We start from the raw sequence: 15,620 nt of genomic DNA, 5'->3' as shown, positions 1-15,620 counted from the left end.
ATGAGTTTTACCTCTATAAAATGCTGCTGCTGTAAATGCTTAAAAATTGATAGTGCCAAGCAGACAATTGTCTATGTCATGTCTTAATTCTATTAAAATTCTTAAGGTTATTATTACACTAACTGTTTTTCCTGCATGTCAAAATTTAGCAGATTTTTTAGAAATCATATATAGGATGAGGGCTTAAAGAATAGTGGACTGTTTGCTTTTCAGCTTTTGCTTCACTAAAACAGTTAACAAATGGATAACCAGGTCTCTTTAAAGAGATTTGAACTTGAATTCTTCATCTCCAGTGAGGGGGAAATAAACAATAAAACTGACATGCATTTTCTACTAGTGGAGCACAAGGAATATGTCATTCATATTAAGCTTTCAAAATAAATATATCCTCTCAAACAACTCAAATGCCTTTTCTACATCCATTGAAAGAGTTATACAAATTTCAGTAAAATGTGTCAAACTTTATCAGTACTTAATGCTTTTATGCATTTACAGTCCTTATATGAGCTCAGTTAAATACAGGTAAAGTAGGATGGGAAACTACCTTTTCTGGGATAATGGCCACTATATTTCTATATTTAGTAGGAGGGATGGAGGAAATCCATAGCTGGGACTATTGGAGGAAGGTTAGGTATATTGGTATTGGCATTCTTGTAGGTATGTTGTGATATCCAGCTAAGATAAGAGAGCTAAAGAAATAAGTCTAAAGAAAAATCATTTGAGGGGCTCATGGTTTATAATGTACTGCTGAATCATAGAATCATAGAATCACCAAGGCTGGAAAAGACCTCCAAGATCATCCAGTCCAACCTTCCACCTACTACCAATATTTCTGCAGTAAACCATGTCCCTTAGTATAATAAATGAAAATAGATTCAGACTAGCTGCTTTGATAGATTTTTATTTTTTTCGTTTTATCAACTACTTCTACTGTTATGTTCATATTTAAAGCAATAAATCGTTCTGTGGATAATTTAGATAATTTGGGTTTTTTGAAGATTTTCTAGGGTGGACTATTATTAGGATGCTGGAAGTAATGCATTCAGTTATAATGGAAACAAAGCTTTAGATAACATTCTCATTACTCCATACCTTAATAGATTCACAGTGACCAACACCTGTTTCATGGTAAAAAATTACGGTGTATTCCAAAAGACTCTGTTTATGTCAGTTAATTAATTTTAAATTTTAGCTCTGTTTTTAATTTGACTTTCAAGTTTCCTCCTTATATTTGTGAGTGAGTTATAGAGGAATTTCAGCTAAAGAAAGAAATTGTTTTCCCTACAGTACTTTCAGTAAGATATTTTGCTCCTTAGCCTTATTTCAGTGCTTCTTGGATAAGTAAGGAAAGCACTGTAGTATAATAGGACACCACATCCTTCTTCAAAAGAATCGTACTCTTTTTCTCCAGCTTTGAATGCAAAATATTTTGATTATTTAAAAGTAGTAGAATGACTGTGGTTCTCTGTGGAATACTAAAGAACTCTTGTGCAAAACTTGATTAACCATCTCTTTGCACTTTTTAAATGGATAAAAGTATTACATAGCTAAATATGACATGGAAGCCTTATTCCTAATTAGAAAAGTTGACTTTTTGTCTTTTACTGTATTAATTCATTCATATTTAAATAAATTAAATTACATATGGATCTGAACTTCAGTGCATTTAACTCTTATTTATTTTCTACCTGTCTTACTTACTATCAAGGAAATATTTTAACATCTAGTCATTCCAGATCAGATCACCAACTTAACTGAACTATAACAGTTGTTTCTATTTTCTAGCTTTTCCCATTGTTTTTCATAGTTCAAATCCAAACTTTTTATTTTTTTTTCTGTTTGAAACCTTATTTTGGAAAGATTTGTATGTTTCTTCAAAGAAACAAAGAACAGTTTTAGGCCACAGTAAGGAATGACATATCAGCCTACTAAATTACCCACCTAACCCAAAACTCATTTGTTGTGAGCTGAAAGTTAAATATCTGCTCAAACACTAATTCAGCATTAAGAGTGTGACCAAAAAAGTCCCTGTGTCTAACATCTTTGTGAATATGTTAAACACTTGTTTGAGAGGAACAGAAGTAGTTTTCATCTGCAGTTAACTCTCTAGGAAAAAAATTCTACAACAAAATACTCTACTTGAGTACAGTACCAAATTAGATTAGATATGTTCATTTCCACATCCTATATTCATCTATGCTGAAGATTAAAATTGGAGTACAGTTAGGAGGTTTGAAGTTTTCATGACATCAGTATTGTCATTAAATAAAATCTTGTCTTATTTTGATTGTTTGTCACAAACACAAACTTCGGTGAAGTCTCCATGCAGATGAATTTTTACATATAACCTATATAGCCCTATTCCCTTGAAACTGTGCTTGAACAGTACTGCTGTAGATGATTCTCTACCACAATAAATGATAGCATCTTCATTGCAAGTACTTTTTGCAATGAATGTGTTTATTTTACAAATGGACCAATGCATGCTGTGTTATGACAGGCATGTGGTGAAATGAGGAAAGCCCCTAAGGCAGAAGGTCTCCAGAATATCTGAGGAATGATCTCCTGTTGCGTTATTTGGCTCTTGCTGGTGCCCATTTCACTGCTGACTGGACAAATGCCATTCAACAACTGAATATCCTTGCCTGGAGGATTTGATGCAGATGGGTCTGGTCAGATTAGTCTGTTAAAGAATCAAGCCTATGACCTTTTTTACTGATAATAGTATTACATGTTATGCTTTTCACAGAGCAGCTGCTCAGTGTTTGATTTTACATTGTACTTATATTTAATTTTTGTTTTTGTTCTTGTTTTTAACCTGAGACTCCATACCATTATAGATAAATAGAATGACCTACCATTGTACTCAATACATTGTTCTGCTATGTAAAGTCATAAAAATAAGATATTTATTTCCCTAGTTTTTTGGACAAATAGTAATTTTTAGAAACAGTTGATGATTATATCCATTCCTCAATTTTTTGATTGTTTATTGCATATGAAATAATTACTTTTCCTTCTAGCCTGTTGCAAAATGTTCTAGTCACAATGAATGCATTTCATTGCAATTAGATGGAAAAAAAGATGATACATCAAGCTAATGCTCCTTTTACAATGGTATAAACCAAGAAATACTACATTAAAGTCAGTAATCCAACACAAGTGAAAGAAGATTAAAATCACAGTTATGCTGCCATAGACCTTATCAGTGTTTTGAAACTTCAGAATGGCAGTAATGTGGTGAATGACTCAACCCAGGCATACCTTTCTCAGAAAGTAGTTATTGATTGTTTTTACCATCTCATTTTTCATTCCTTTAATCATCTTTTATTAAAATTTGTGTCATCCTTCAAAAACAAATTTTAACAATAAAATGTAAGTAAAAACATGTAAGTTCCTGTCTGTGGTATCTAAAGAGTTGAGTTTTTATCAAGTGAGACAAATGTGACTACATAATACCTCTTTCAAAACAAAAGTATCCCTTTAAGACCATTTATCAAACCTTAACATTAAAGAATGCTATCATTCTCTGCCATAGGTCCCTTACATCTCTCTTTTTAGAAAACAGAAATTGATTAAATGAACCTAGATTTAAGATTTTGCATGAAAGCGTTAAGACAACCAAGCTGTGATTGTTAGAGTATAAAGCTCTCCACCACATCCCATCTCAGGGCTCTGGTGGCAGAAGGCAGTGAGCCAGTAGCAGTAATTGAGGCAAATATCACCAACTTACTGCCTGGATCCAACCAAAAAAAATGAGATTAATCACATCCTAAAGTATAATGGTGGAATCACTGGAAATTTTTGGTGACTGCCTCTGTGAATTACTCCCATGGTACCTGTAGGTCCGTGGAATATGCATCTTGTATCTCTTGGCTTCAAAGAATCATTTGGCTCTGGAACACGTGGCTCATAGATCAGGAAAATAAGCTACCCCTGCAGTGAATTCTGAACATTTAAAACTAAATACTTAGTATTCAGAGTATAAAATGAGAGTTTTGGTATGGCTATGTAGATGTACTTGTAAAGTAAGATAAAATTGAATGTCTTTATATCAGAATATAGTTTAAGAAATATGAATGTGCAGGTGTGTGGTTCACTAAAAAGGCAGAATTCTTCAAATGACTAGCTTATTATGAAATTTTTACCCAGCCCTGATGATCAGTCATTGATTGGCAGGATTTAATCTTCAGAAATACTGTAAGTGTTTTTGTAAAGAAGCAATAAGAATAATAACTGGCATAGAAATCACCTCACTTTAATGTCTATACATTTTCAGGTCTAAATTATTAGTGGAAAGTTGTTTTGAATTAAATCTTGGAAGTTTAAATTGAAAACTCTCCAGTATATTTTAATCAGTTTTTGAAAAATATAATTGTAGCATAAGTTTCCATTTAAATAGTTTTTTCCCATGGTGTAATTACTAGTGAAGAAGATTAGAGTGGCTAACTACAGTGATATTGAATTTACAGCTTCTAATACTTTTATAGATGTGTTTTACTTTAGAATACACTGTTGGCTGAAAGGCAAATATACCTCCAAAGGTTACGGGCTTTAAGTCTCAAAGCCAACTAGCAGATTGCTTCCTACATAACCACACATTCTGAAGAGCTCAGAGACTTGACTTTAAAACAGAAATAAATAACCCTCAGGGAAGGTAGAAGTGCATGATAAGGAAAAATATAGCATTAGAACTCGAAATAACAGTCAAGATCTACTCAAAGAAAAGTGCTCCTAATTTATCTTCCTCCTTATTATTTTTTGTGACTTGTAATAAAATTCCAACCCAATACAGTTCCAAAACTCAATGAGTATACTACTATTAATGGATGAGAGAAGGGAGGAAGTGTGTACAGATGTCTCTGCATCTCTATCTCTGTGCCTCCAGACTTCTCTTTTTCATTAATAGTAGAATGTTTATTAAGACACAACAAACTTACTGTTCCCTTTGTTTAAGATCACAAAGAGAATTTCTAGAGTGATTTGTAAGGTGGTGACAGGAACACTAGCTGCATTATTTTACACAGTTCTCTACTCCATTGGTCATAATCAGTGTAGCTTCAAGGAATTACCAAGAAGACAGATGTCCTTTCCTATGTGGATACCTTTTCCTTATGAAGAAATGCATACATTTTTCTTAAAAATAAAAAAGAAAAGAAAGAAAAAGTGTCCATGTTTCCATAAGCTTAATAGAGAGTGGCTATCAGATAAAAGCACTGCAGCTGCTTTTATATATTAAAGCATTTTAAGATTACAAGTATTACAAGTAAATGATTTAACTACATTCAGCTGTCCTGTAAGTTGTTTGCAATTACAGATTTTGCTTTTCAGATGAACATAATAAAGTTTTCAACGTAGCTCTTTCAAATGCAACGGCTGTGCTGACTCTTCTCTACTTGATAGTTCATATATTCATATTCAAGTGAAACAAAAATTAAAAAAAAAGCAGCAGTACAAGGTAATTCCTGATATTATTAGCGACTCAAATTCATTTGCTTTGCAGTGATGGTCCCAGACTTTAAAAAAAAAATGATTTTTTAATCATATCTCTGGCAGTAGTCACAGCTTCAGTATTTCAGTAAACCCATAAAATGTTTCATATTTTGATGCATCTTCCAACAGCTTAGAAAACACACTCTTAATAGTTATAAGCTATACCAACATAAGTTGTCCCAAGCAAGCAAGTAGCTCACAATGCATAAAAACAAAACAAATTTTAAACATCTCAACACATATCCAGATTTTCAGTCAGCCTTTTGTACCACAACTTACCAGAGTGATATTCAAGCACCTAGCTTTGTCCAGTGAATCAGTGCATATCTTCCCCAATTTAAATAAATAAGTGAAATTCTTTCTATCCTCTAGAGTTAACGCACAGGCATTCATGCTTTATCTATGTCCAGCTTTTGATATCACAGTGAAATAAAACAACTTGTGGAACCCTTAATTCTGATTAGTAATTAGCACTTCATTTCATAAGAAATGTAAGGAGACAGTCTAAACACAAAAAGTGAGATTTTGCCAGTAGACTCATAGTAAAACACATATATTTTCCCAAGGGGTGTAATGGAAGTACTGAAACATTTTATAGACCAAAAGTTAGGAATTAGTGTTGGACTGAGGCCCACATAAGAAATCACAGCATTTCAGCTTAAGATGTGGAAAGATTATCAGGAAGAATTCATTCTGAACAGTATGTTTACCTTTGCAAAAATATTTAACCTTCTCTTTTGGGAAATTTTCTGACAGATGATTTGACTTTCAAAATTCTTCTTTCCACTTCCTTTCCTGAAGATGTGGGTCTTCTGATGGAACAGCCTCATTGCTATCTCTTTCTCACTCCCCTTGCCCCTCCAGCTGTTCTACTTTTCAGTTGTCAGTAGAAATGTTCCTCTTTCATTGACTGAGAAGCAAAAACATTCATACTGTTTGTAATGAAAATACCTTGAACTAACTTGACTTAGAAACTGTTGTTTACCTGCAGACCATGCAGCATTAAATGAGTTTGAGTAGTTAATGTGATGAGGATAGGAAATAAAATGGAAAATAAAGCTAATAAAGGCTTCTAAAAGTACTTTATTTTCGCACTTTTCAACTTCTTTGCAAATACGAAGTAGTAATTATGAAGAGAGTTTTCTGTACGAAAAGCAAAGCTTTGGCTTCCTTAAGCAAGACACTCTGTAAAGTTTTGTGATCAGACTTTAGCACAACATACCCTCTTTTGAAAAGAAAACTTTCAATTCTGTACACTGTACAAAGATCCAGAAAATTCACTGTAGTGAAGTATGAACAGATGAAGATAGGAATATTTGAACAGGTATCTCCACTTCAGTGGTCTGTATGATTTAATCTATAGGTAAATATATTTTTGAGAGATAAAACACAGTGCCAAGCTAGTGCATGGGTCAATAAATTGAACTGCAGTCTTTCAATACTTTAGTTTGCAAGAGTGTACCCTTGAGATAGAGAGTAATGATGCTGGTTTTCTGATTCAAATTTAGTGTAATTTCTGAAAAGCAGTGAGGATCTTCTCTGATCAGAGTTACTGCCTGAAAACTAACTTTTTGTTAGCTCAGATCACTGTAATGTTTATGACCACTTCTGATCAAGGACTGGTTTATATACTACAGAACAACTACTTATATGGGGGTTAAAAATAGACCATGCATTTTCAGTAGGTAAGTGAAGGTCCATCAAAAGCTATTTTTCAACAGTAAAGCAGAAGTCACATAAATCGAGCTGCCTTTGGAACCTGAGAGTGAGACTAGCCATCTAAAATAATTATTAATGCCAACCACATTGAAGCTTTTCTTCAGCTTAGTATTGCCAGAACTTCATCTATAATCAATGAATCTCTATAATCACAACCTAGAATGTTGAACTACGTTAGTCGACATAATTACTAATCTAAGATGTAGTCCTAGACAACATATTCTGTATAAAGATGCTCTGCCTCAATAGTCACTTTAACTGCTCTACTTTCTCATGGAAGGTCTCCAGGTTCACACAATGACATGAAGAGGTTGCCAACTTCCCATGCAATACTGAATTTTATTTCAAATTATTCAACCTTTTAAAACTCGTTTTTATTTATGGATGAAAGAACCAATGTTTACTACAAAAATGAAATACTAAAATGGTCAAGATTTCCAGAACGCTTTTTAAATCAACACAAAACATATTGACATTTCTACATACTGGATCATATTGACAAGAGAGTTATCAGTGGAACTGAACCTTAGGAATAATTTCCCTGTGACTGTATTTGTTATTTGCCAGACAGAGATCAGCATTCAAACCCATAGCTGTTAGCACATCCTGAAAAGTTACTATTGATCTGGTGAACCCTCATAATTCTACGTAAGTACTCATCAGTGGTAAACTTCACCAAGGTAATTACATTGAGCTTAAACTTAGTCAAATTACCTAAAATGTGATATGCCTGGATCTACTAGTGATTAACACAGCTCAGTACTGTATCTTGGCAGGGAGTATTTACATGTTACTGTAACTGAGTTCTCAGATTAGATATTTCTGTGACTTGCAATGTTAATATTTTTTAAAAGTCCATTTTGCTGCCTTTTCCTTTTCAGTTTTATTTAGATGAGAGAAGGAAAATCTCAAAATGAAGGCTAATGTACAAGAATAATTTCTCAAAAAGCAAGGAATTGCAGCTATTTAAAACAAATGAACATGTAACAAGCTTACAGCACTGTAACAGCAGGATACAGAAGAAAAATGTAAAAATAGCCACTTCAAAAAAATTGTTTATTAAAGCCCTCATCTCCACAGCAGGAAACAAAGAGAAAAATACTGAAACAGCAACCTTAAAAATGATTTATTAAAAAATGCATCACCAGAGATGTACAGAAATAAAACAGTTTCCCAGCCATTTTAAAATATATTTATCCAACTATGCCCCAGCAGGAAATGCTATAAAAAATAGAATTTCCACTGTGCAAAAATAAATAAATAAAGATGTTTTAAAACAAGTTAAAATAAGCTCTTTTAAAAAGATTTTACAAAGCTTCAGTTGCGTAGTGAAGACAATGTTATTCACCAAAGGCTTCATTATGTATAATTTTGTACTGTCCCATTCAACAACCATGTTTGGCTCACAAAAAAAACATGTGAGAGACACCTGTTACATCAAATTTAAACTTCAGTAATCTCACCGCCTTTCGTAACCGATCTCTCTACATGGTGTTTTAAGTTATCTTATAATATTTCTTGTAAGCATGTTTTCAAGAGTGACAGAACTATTCTGAAAGACTCTTTTCCAGCTCAGTCATGAATTCTACTGGGAATCGAGCATAGTATGTTTCAGTCGCCCTTGCGTATGAGTGTGGTACTCAACACTGCATGCAAGCACTTTGTTTCTAACAAAGCCTGTGACAACCTAATGATCAGATAGGAGTATGCCAGGACCTGATTCTACTATTACAGTATTGTGTTATCTTACTGACTTCAGTGAGGTTGGTACTGATATACAGTGGTAGATGTGACAGCAGAATCAACATTTTTCTTACAAACCTAGCTTTGTCATTGACTGCAAACTTGGATATAAATGCTACCCTAATACCTCATGCTTTACTGATTTTTACAATTAAGCAACAGCAAGCTACTATTTCACCATATGAAAATTAAGCATTTAGGATCTATATTAGAGGCCGCTGCTTCATGCATACAGAAGGTAAGCCTCATCTTTATGAATACTCCAGCTTTAAGTTTCTCACCAAGATTTTTGTCACACCAGTGGGAAATAGGTTTCTCAGCCCAGATAATTCCTTCTTTATCTAGATTGCCTGGAGTCTCCTCTGCATTAAGGAGTGGAGCAGCAAGAGATGTCGTGTTTCTGCTGTTTTCCAGCAGATCTAAATCAGTTCCTGCTGCTGTAAAAACAGAAAAGCTAAACCCCACTACATCTTCCAGTAGTACTCTAGTAGTACACTTCTACTCCAATATCTGGCAACCCTTATGTGATAGTAAGGGAAGCCTGGACATCTTCCTCTTACATTAATTCTAGGTCTCCCTGCTTTTCCTCATTTGGATCGGAAGAAGGCAAGCCCTGGATTCTCATTCTTAATGTGGCCAGACAATTTTGACTGCAATGATAAAGAGCTCTGGTCCACTTTCCTGCTGGAAAAATGGCCCTAAATGAATTTATGGTCTTAGCAATAATTATAAGCTGAGCTTACTAAGCGGCATTATTGTAATAGCAGGTAAGAAAAACTCCCATTATACGAGTAAATACCTCCATGAATATAAATAGATATATGTGTGTATACATAGATACAAAGAGCAAAGAAACTAAAAGTAAAATCTCACGTTGTGGTTATTATAACATATACATCCATCAAATTAAAACATTTCACTTCTTTAGAGAAAGCTGAAATAAATACAATGAACTTCTTAGGGATTGACTGCATAGAAGTTTATCTCTGATTTGGATGAAAAAGACCTCAAGGTCAATGTAGGCCCTGCCGACATTCCATTACATGTTGTTGCCAGATGACAGATGACTGCAGAGGGACAGTCTCACAAAATGGCATTTGACATGGAAGTGCGTATGGAGCAAAGGGGTAGAACTGCATTTCTCCATGCAGAAAAAATTGATAAGCTGTGTGGGCAACGTCTTCCTAGCAATTACACCATCATGGAAGCTGTGAAACACTGGGTTGCCTCCACTGGTTCAGATTTTTACAAGTGCAGCTCTTGTTCATCACCGGTAAAAATGCATAGCTAATGGTGGTGACTGTGTTGAAAAATAGTGTTTTGTAGTTAGTTAAGAATGTGCTCTATCAAACAGTGCAAGCTCTTCCTACCCATTGTAGTTTCATGGGAATGAGTAGGAGGCATTACTTTTGGAGTCACACACATACGTTGATCCAAAAGAAATTCACAAACATATTCAAAGCCCACACCTTGCCTGAAGCCTGTGAATGCCTCTAAGAGTTTGTCAGACAACAGATGTCTCAATAGAGCCTTTTCTTTGTAGATCACGTTGGAGAAAATGTGATCTTCTTTCAAATAAGTGCTGCCTTCCTGGAAGTGAAGTTCTTCATTCTAATTCTGGGAAACAGAGGCTTAGCATCAGTTATGGGGAGATAACTTAAGAACTTTAACAATGTTTTCATGAACAATTTCTTCTTGAAAATCTGTCACTTAGAGGAAGTGTAGAAAACAGCAACAGAGCTGGTAACATCTCCCTAGAAATACTATTTCACATGGTACATCCTAACTGAATTGTAGGATGAGAGGAAAGCTAGGATCTTCAGTCCACCTCATGATCTGAATTACGATAGCATCACATGAAGAGAGAAGCAATCTTTGAGAAGGTGTAAACTGCCTTTAACGTCCTTCTTCTTTTTTTTTTCCTTTCTTCTCAGTCAACCTGCTGTATACATAGGCTTCAATAAATAGCAATTTCAAGTTTGTTGACAACCATGATTTCAGAAAACTATTTCTTATTACTCGCATATTGTTTTCAAAGATTTTGTGTATACATGAAAATGTTTGCAGTGACACTGAACACTGTGAATTACAGTATTAGCTATGGATCTCTCCTCCCTGCAGATTTATGTTAATACCAGGATTTTGCACAGTAACTTTTACTGAGGATACTAAAGATGGTTACATATAGCATTAGGTGGATTCAGACAAAAAAAGATCTCATTTCTTCAGTAATTTCCTTCTCACAAATTGAATACATATCTGCCTATTTTACTATTGCAAAAAATTGGTAGCTGACTACTAAATTAATATTTGTACGGATATCATCTGCATAGAATACTAAGATCTGAGCCATTAAGAGAAGGAATAAGTCATACTCTTTCAGGTATTTCAAGCTTTATTTTATAATATTTCATATCTCACTGAAAGTACTGCACATATCCTTTAGTTGTGTTGTACATCTCCCCTGCTTTGTGCAGTACTGAATACTCTTTACCACAGTGATTCTGCAAAAGAAAAACATAATAGATCATAGTAAGTTTCTTATTACTGTTGAATTTTTCAATAACAGCATTCAGGAGATACTATTGTTCTTTTAAAGAAAAATTCTTTTTCAGATGTATTAAAAATCATTTATCTAAGAAGTTTAATAAGATTCCTATATAAAGAAGTTCTTGTATTAATGTGTGTATTTTATGCCATTTCAGCTTAGTTCTTTCTTTAAATTCATATAAGCTATTTGGAGTTGATTAACTAGCATATAATCTCCGTCAGCCAAATACATGAAAAGTTGGTGGTGTATTTTTAATCATCTATATTCAGAGCTAGAAATTAATTTTACTTTGATTTTTTTAAAACAACTCCTGATTAAAACTTAAGCAGTCAAACATTTCAGGCATTTAACTTCAATGTTGTGTCCTCCTCTATCAGAACAAAATTGAGCATTTTCCTATACACAATAGAGGAAAAAAAGCAATTACTATCAATCAGTGACTAAGCAACAGATTGGAGTATTTAGAAAGACTCATTCATACACAGATTTGCAGTAGTGTTCAGCTCTTCTGATTAGATTCCATAGATTTTAAATTGTAGCTAATTAGGCTGTCATAGGTTCATTAATGGCTCTACTGATTCAGCACTCCCTCACCTGCATGCATATTAAAGCTCATTAGCTCCCTTGTCTGAAATACCACCTGCATTAATTGCTGCTGGTGTACTAGGACTCTTCAGAAGGCTCTTCTGACAACTAGTCTACCTGCTTGTAATACCATTGCCCCCTGAGCTCTTCGGGAGAGTTAGCACATAAAGTTCACAGTGTTTCACACATTGTAATGCTGCAGCTGTTGTGAGGGCAGTCAAGCCTGTTTTCTACTTAACAGCAGGAAATAAATAATTAGCAATGTCTATACTGTAATGCTTACCACAGTAGCAGTTTATTTTCTCTGGAGTCTCACTACTGTAAGCTACCTAACAATTTCATATACTAACAAAGTGCTAGGGGAGATCCAAAGACATAAATAACCTGCTATGATTGGGAATAATAGATGACCTGAAGTTAGAATGACTCATGCTTTCTAATCTCTTTAGGTTAAATGGTTGGTTGGTTACTTACTGCAAGGGTAGTGGACCAGGCCTGTGACACCGGTAGTTCTCACTAAACCAGCAGTCCTTTGTTTTATATAGATGTCCTCACAGAGATCCAGGTGCTGGATTCACAGCTGAGTGACAGAGCAAAGCTGGAAGAAGCTGGAAGCTACTGAGGAAGATAGCTGTAAGAAACAATTCTTCTTGGCTGGTTTCCATGCGGTTACAAGCAGAGACAGTCCTGTAAGTTAATGTGTGATGTAAATTCAAAATGTTACTGACAGCAACTTGCCTTGCTGAAACCATGTTAAATTGTACAAATTGTCTTGTCTTCTTATGGAGAGTTCTGGGGTAAGCAACAGCAACTTTTCAAAGTGTCCTCGTGTAAAATTTTATCCTCAATTTAATTGTGCCTAGAAATCTGTATTATCTTCTCTCTGCAATTAAATATCTCTCATTGCTAAGTTGTGTTTTATATCTGTATTTTCATATATACTCATGCAATCAATCCCCCAATATTCTTATTTTCTCATTTCTTAATATAAAACTAAATTAATAGTAATAATACTTTGGAATGAAATAACTTCACTTTTTAAATATTAAACTAATAATTAATTTTTCATATTTTCTTTCTTAGTAAGTTTACATGGGCACTTATGCATCCATACTCAAGCATCTTCATCCTCACAGATTTATGTGTATGTTACAAAAAACAAAGAATTCACAAAATATTGCTTGATATTCCAAATGATTTAGATTCACTCTATGGATATTTTCTTTTTGAGACTGAACAATTATAGCATCTTTTTCCTTGGAGCTACTCAAAATCTTTCCAGAAATTTGCTATCTTTTAGAAAATTTTAAATAATATACTTAGAGGAAGAGTAGTGCAAATTTAGAAAATTCTCTTTTCCATAATCATATATTTACCATTCAAACTGACATTCCAGATTTATTTCTTCAACATGGAAAACAGCTGATGAAATGGAGAATCTCAGTGCAGTGGAAGTCCTTTTTCCATAGTAATCAACTTCAAAACATTGACCTAAATGATTAGTGATGCCTCAAATAAAAAGAAGAATACAGAAAGGGTTACAACTTTACAATTACTTTTTGAAGCTCTTCCTCCAACACCGAGGTCTTACCTGTCCTTTTAAAAATGAATTATTGGTAAAATAATTAAAAAAAAGTAAATAAAGTTAATAATTTCTGTGTCTTTTTCATAATTCTTCCCCCATTTCTCTCAAGCATATCAATTTACTCAACAACAGGTATTGCAATAGTAGAGACAGAACAGTTACAGCTTTCCCAGATCTATTCCTCTTCTCTTTTTACTGGAAACACTCAGAATTTGATGACACGCTCCATAAATACTTTTATGGAAGCATCACCATCCTGAGTTTTGTTGTTTTGTTGTTGGTTTTTGTTATTGTTGTTGTTTTGTACAAGCAGAAAAAAATGAACAAGGTGTTATTCAATCTTCCTTAGTCTACCTTGGTCTGAATCTTGAGTGAGAGTGGGTTCAAAGGCAACATTCATATTTATAAAAGTACTCTCACCATGGTGAAAAGTAAATACTTCAGAAAATGTTCCAGCCCATCAGAGGTTAGAATATCAGGAATCTAGATAGGTAAGTTAAGGTCTAGGGATAATATGAAACTTCCCAGTGAATTCTCATCAATACTTGATCTTGTGAGTCTGAATGCCAGCCAGCCAAGAAAGAAACCACTTGTATCAACAGCAGGTGGCTTAAAAATATCTTGCATGTGAACTGAGGCACAGACAGATGGAATCAGCAGAGCAAACCCACTGATGATGTTTAGAGCCATTTTGGCAGGGTCCAAGATGCGTTCCCTTCTTCCCACCTGTGTAGCTGCTGTCAGATGTCAGCAGACCTGGAACAAGAAAATGACAGCTCAGTTCCCCACTTTATTCATCCCCTTTGGTTCTATAGAGCTCTAGGATGTGAAAGGAGTGGCTCAGACTACAGGACTGCACACAGAGCAGTCTTTTATTCTTGTCAAGGCAGTGGAGAGTGAGAAAATGACTCCTTATGCTGTATTTTCCTGTATGTTTTTCTCCTTCCTTCCACTCTTCTTTTAATTAAAGGCACTTGCGGACTGAAAGCAAAATTATTCACTCTTCATATTTAAACTTTTCTTTAAAGCCTAGTGATATTTCAGAGGTAAAGCATATTTGCTAATTTCTCCAGATGACGTTTTTCATTTCAGTCTGTCATGGATACAACCTGTATTCAGTTCTGTTGCATCACAGTAGACTTCCCTCAAGGGAAACACACAGATGCTTCCAACACTGCAGAGGGAAGAACAAAATATATATTTTCTAAGCATATACAGGATCACATTATCACTCAGTACTAGAGTAGGAAGGTGGGTTTTTGGTAAGAATATATTTCTTAGCCTATAAACAGATTACTGTGTGTTATCCCATGCAAATACTTTTCTGCACAAACCACAGAAGTATTTATTCATGCTGAATGGGATTATTTTCCTCCTATCACATGCACATACACACAAATATCCTTGTGTTTTGGACAAGGATGGAAGAACAGGTGTAAGGATCAAAGCATTCATTTCCTACCCAAACAAATTTCTCCGAGTTCTCCAAAATAATGTTGGGTGAAAGAAAAAAATCAGAAGTGTACCTGACAGGGAAAATGCAGTTCTTCCTGATACTTCTTTACTTTTTTCCCATAAAATGTATGCTAAAACCTCCCCCTAAGCACAAGATCAGTTCCTACTGTCTGCTCACAGAGTCACAGAGTGGAGACATTGGCTGCCAGCCAGCAAGAAAGGAGGCTTCCTGCCAGCTGTCCTGCCAATGCCAGAGCTGCTCTGCAGAGACAGAGTGTGGATGTGCATCATCTGCACCAATGATTTTGACATGTTCCTGTTTATGCAGCTTACTGTGGGCCCCAAGTTTCATCTCATCTGCACCAGGTAGCTCAGTCCAAAGTATCAACATCAGGAAATATTGTCATTGTTCATTATTGTAATTGGAAACTGCTTTTGGATTAGACCTGCAAACTGTGCACTCTATTGGAGATGTACATTTTTCTCCTT

At 34.7% G+C, this 15,620-nt stretch overlaps 1 long non-coding RNA gene across 1 annotated transcript; it reads right to left on the bottom strand.

Moving 5' to 3' along the window:
• Positions 11,348 to 13,595, bottom strand: LOC110393089. Its single transcript, XR_002434785.1, has 3 exons — positions 13,468 to 13,595; positions 12,566 to 12,778; positions 11,348 to 11,459 (listed from the first exon to the last, which is right to left on the bottom strand). It is a non-coding gene; the product is annotated as an uncharacterized LOC110393089 (long non-coding RNA).

Source organism: Numida meleagris, chromosome 2 (assembly GCF_002078875.1).
Source record: "Numida meleagris isolate 19003 breed g44 Domestic line chromosome 2, NumMel1.0, whole genome shotgun sequence".
Taxonomy (NCBI): Eukaryota; Metazoa; Chordata; class Aves; order Galliformes; family Numididae; genus Numida; species Numida meleagris.
Note: the sequence above shows the minus strand (reverse complement) of the source record. Positions and strands in the feature narration are given on the sequence as shown.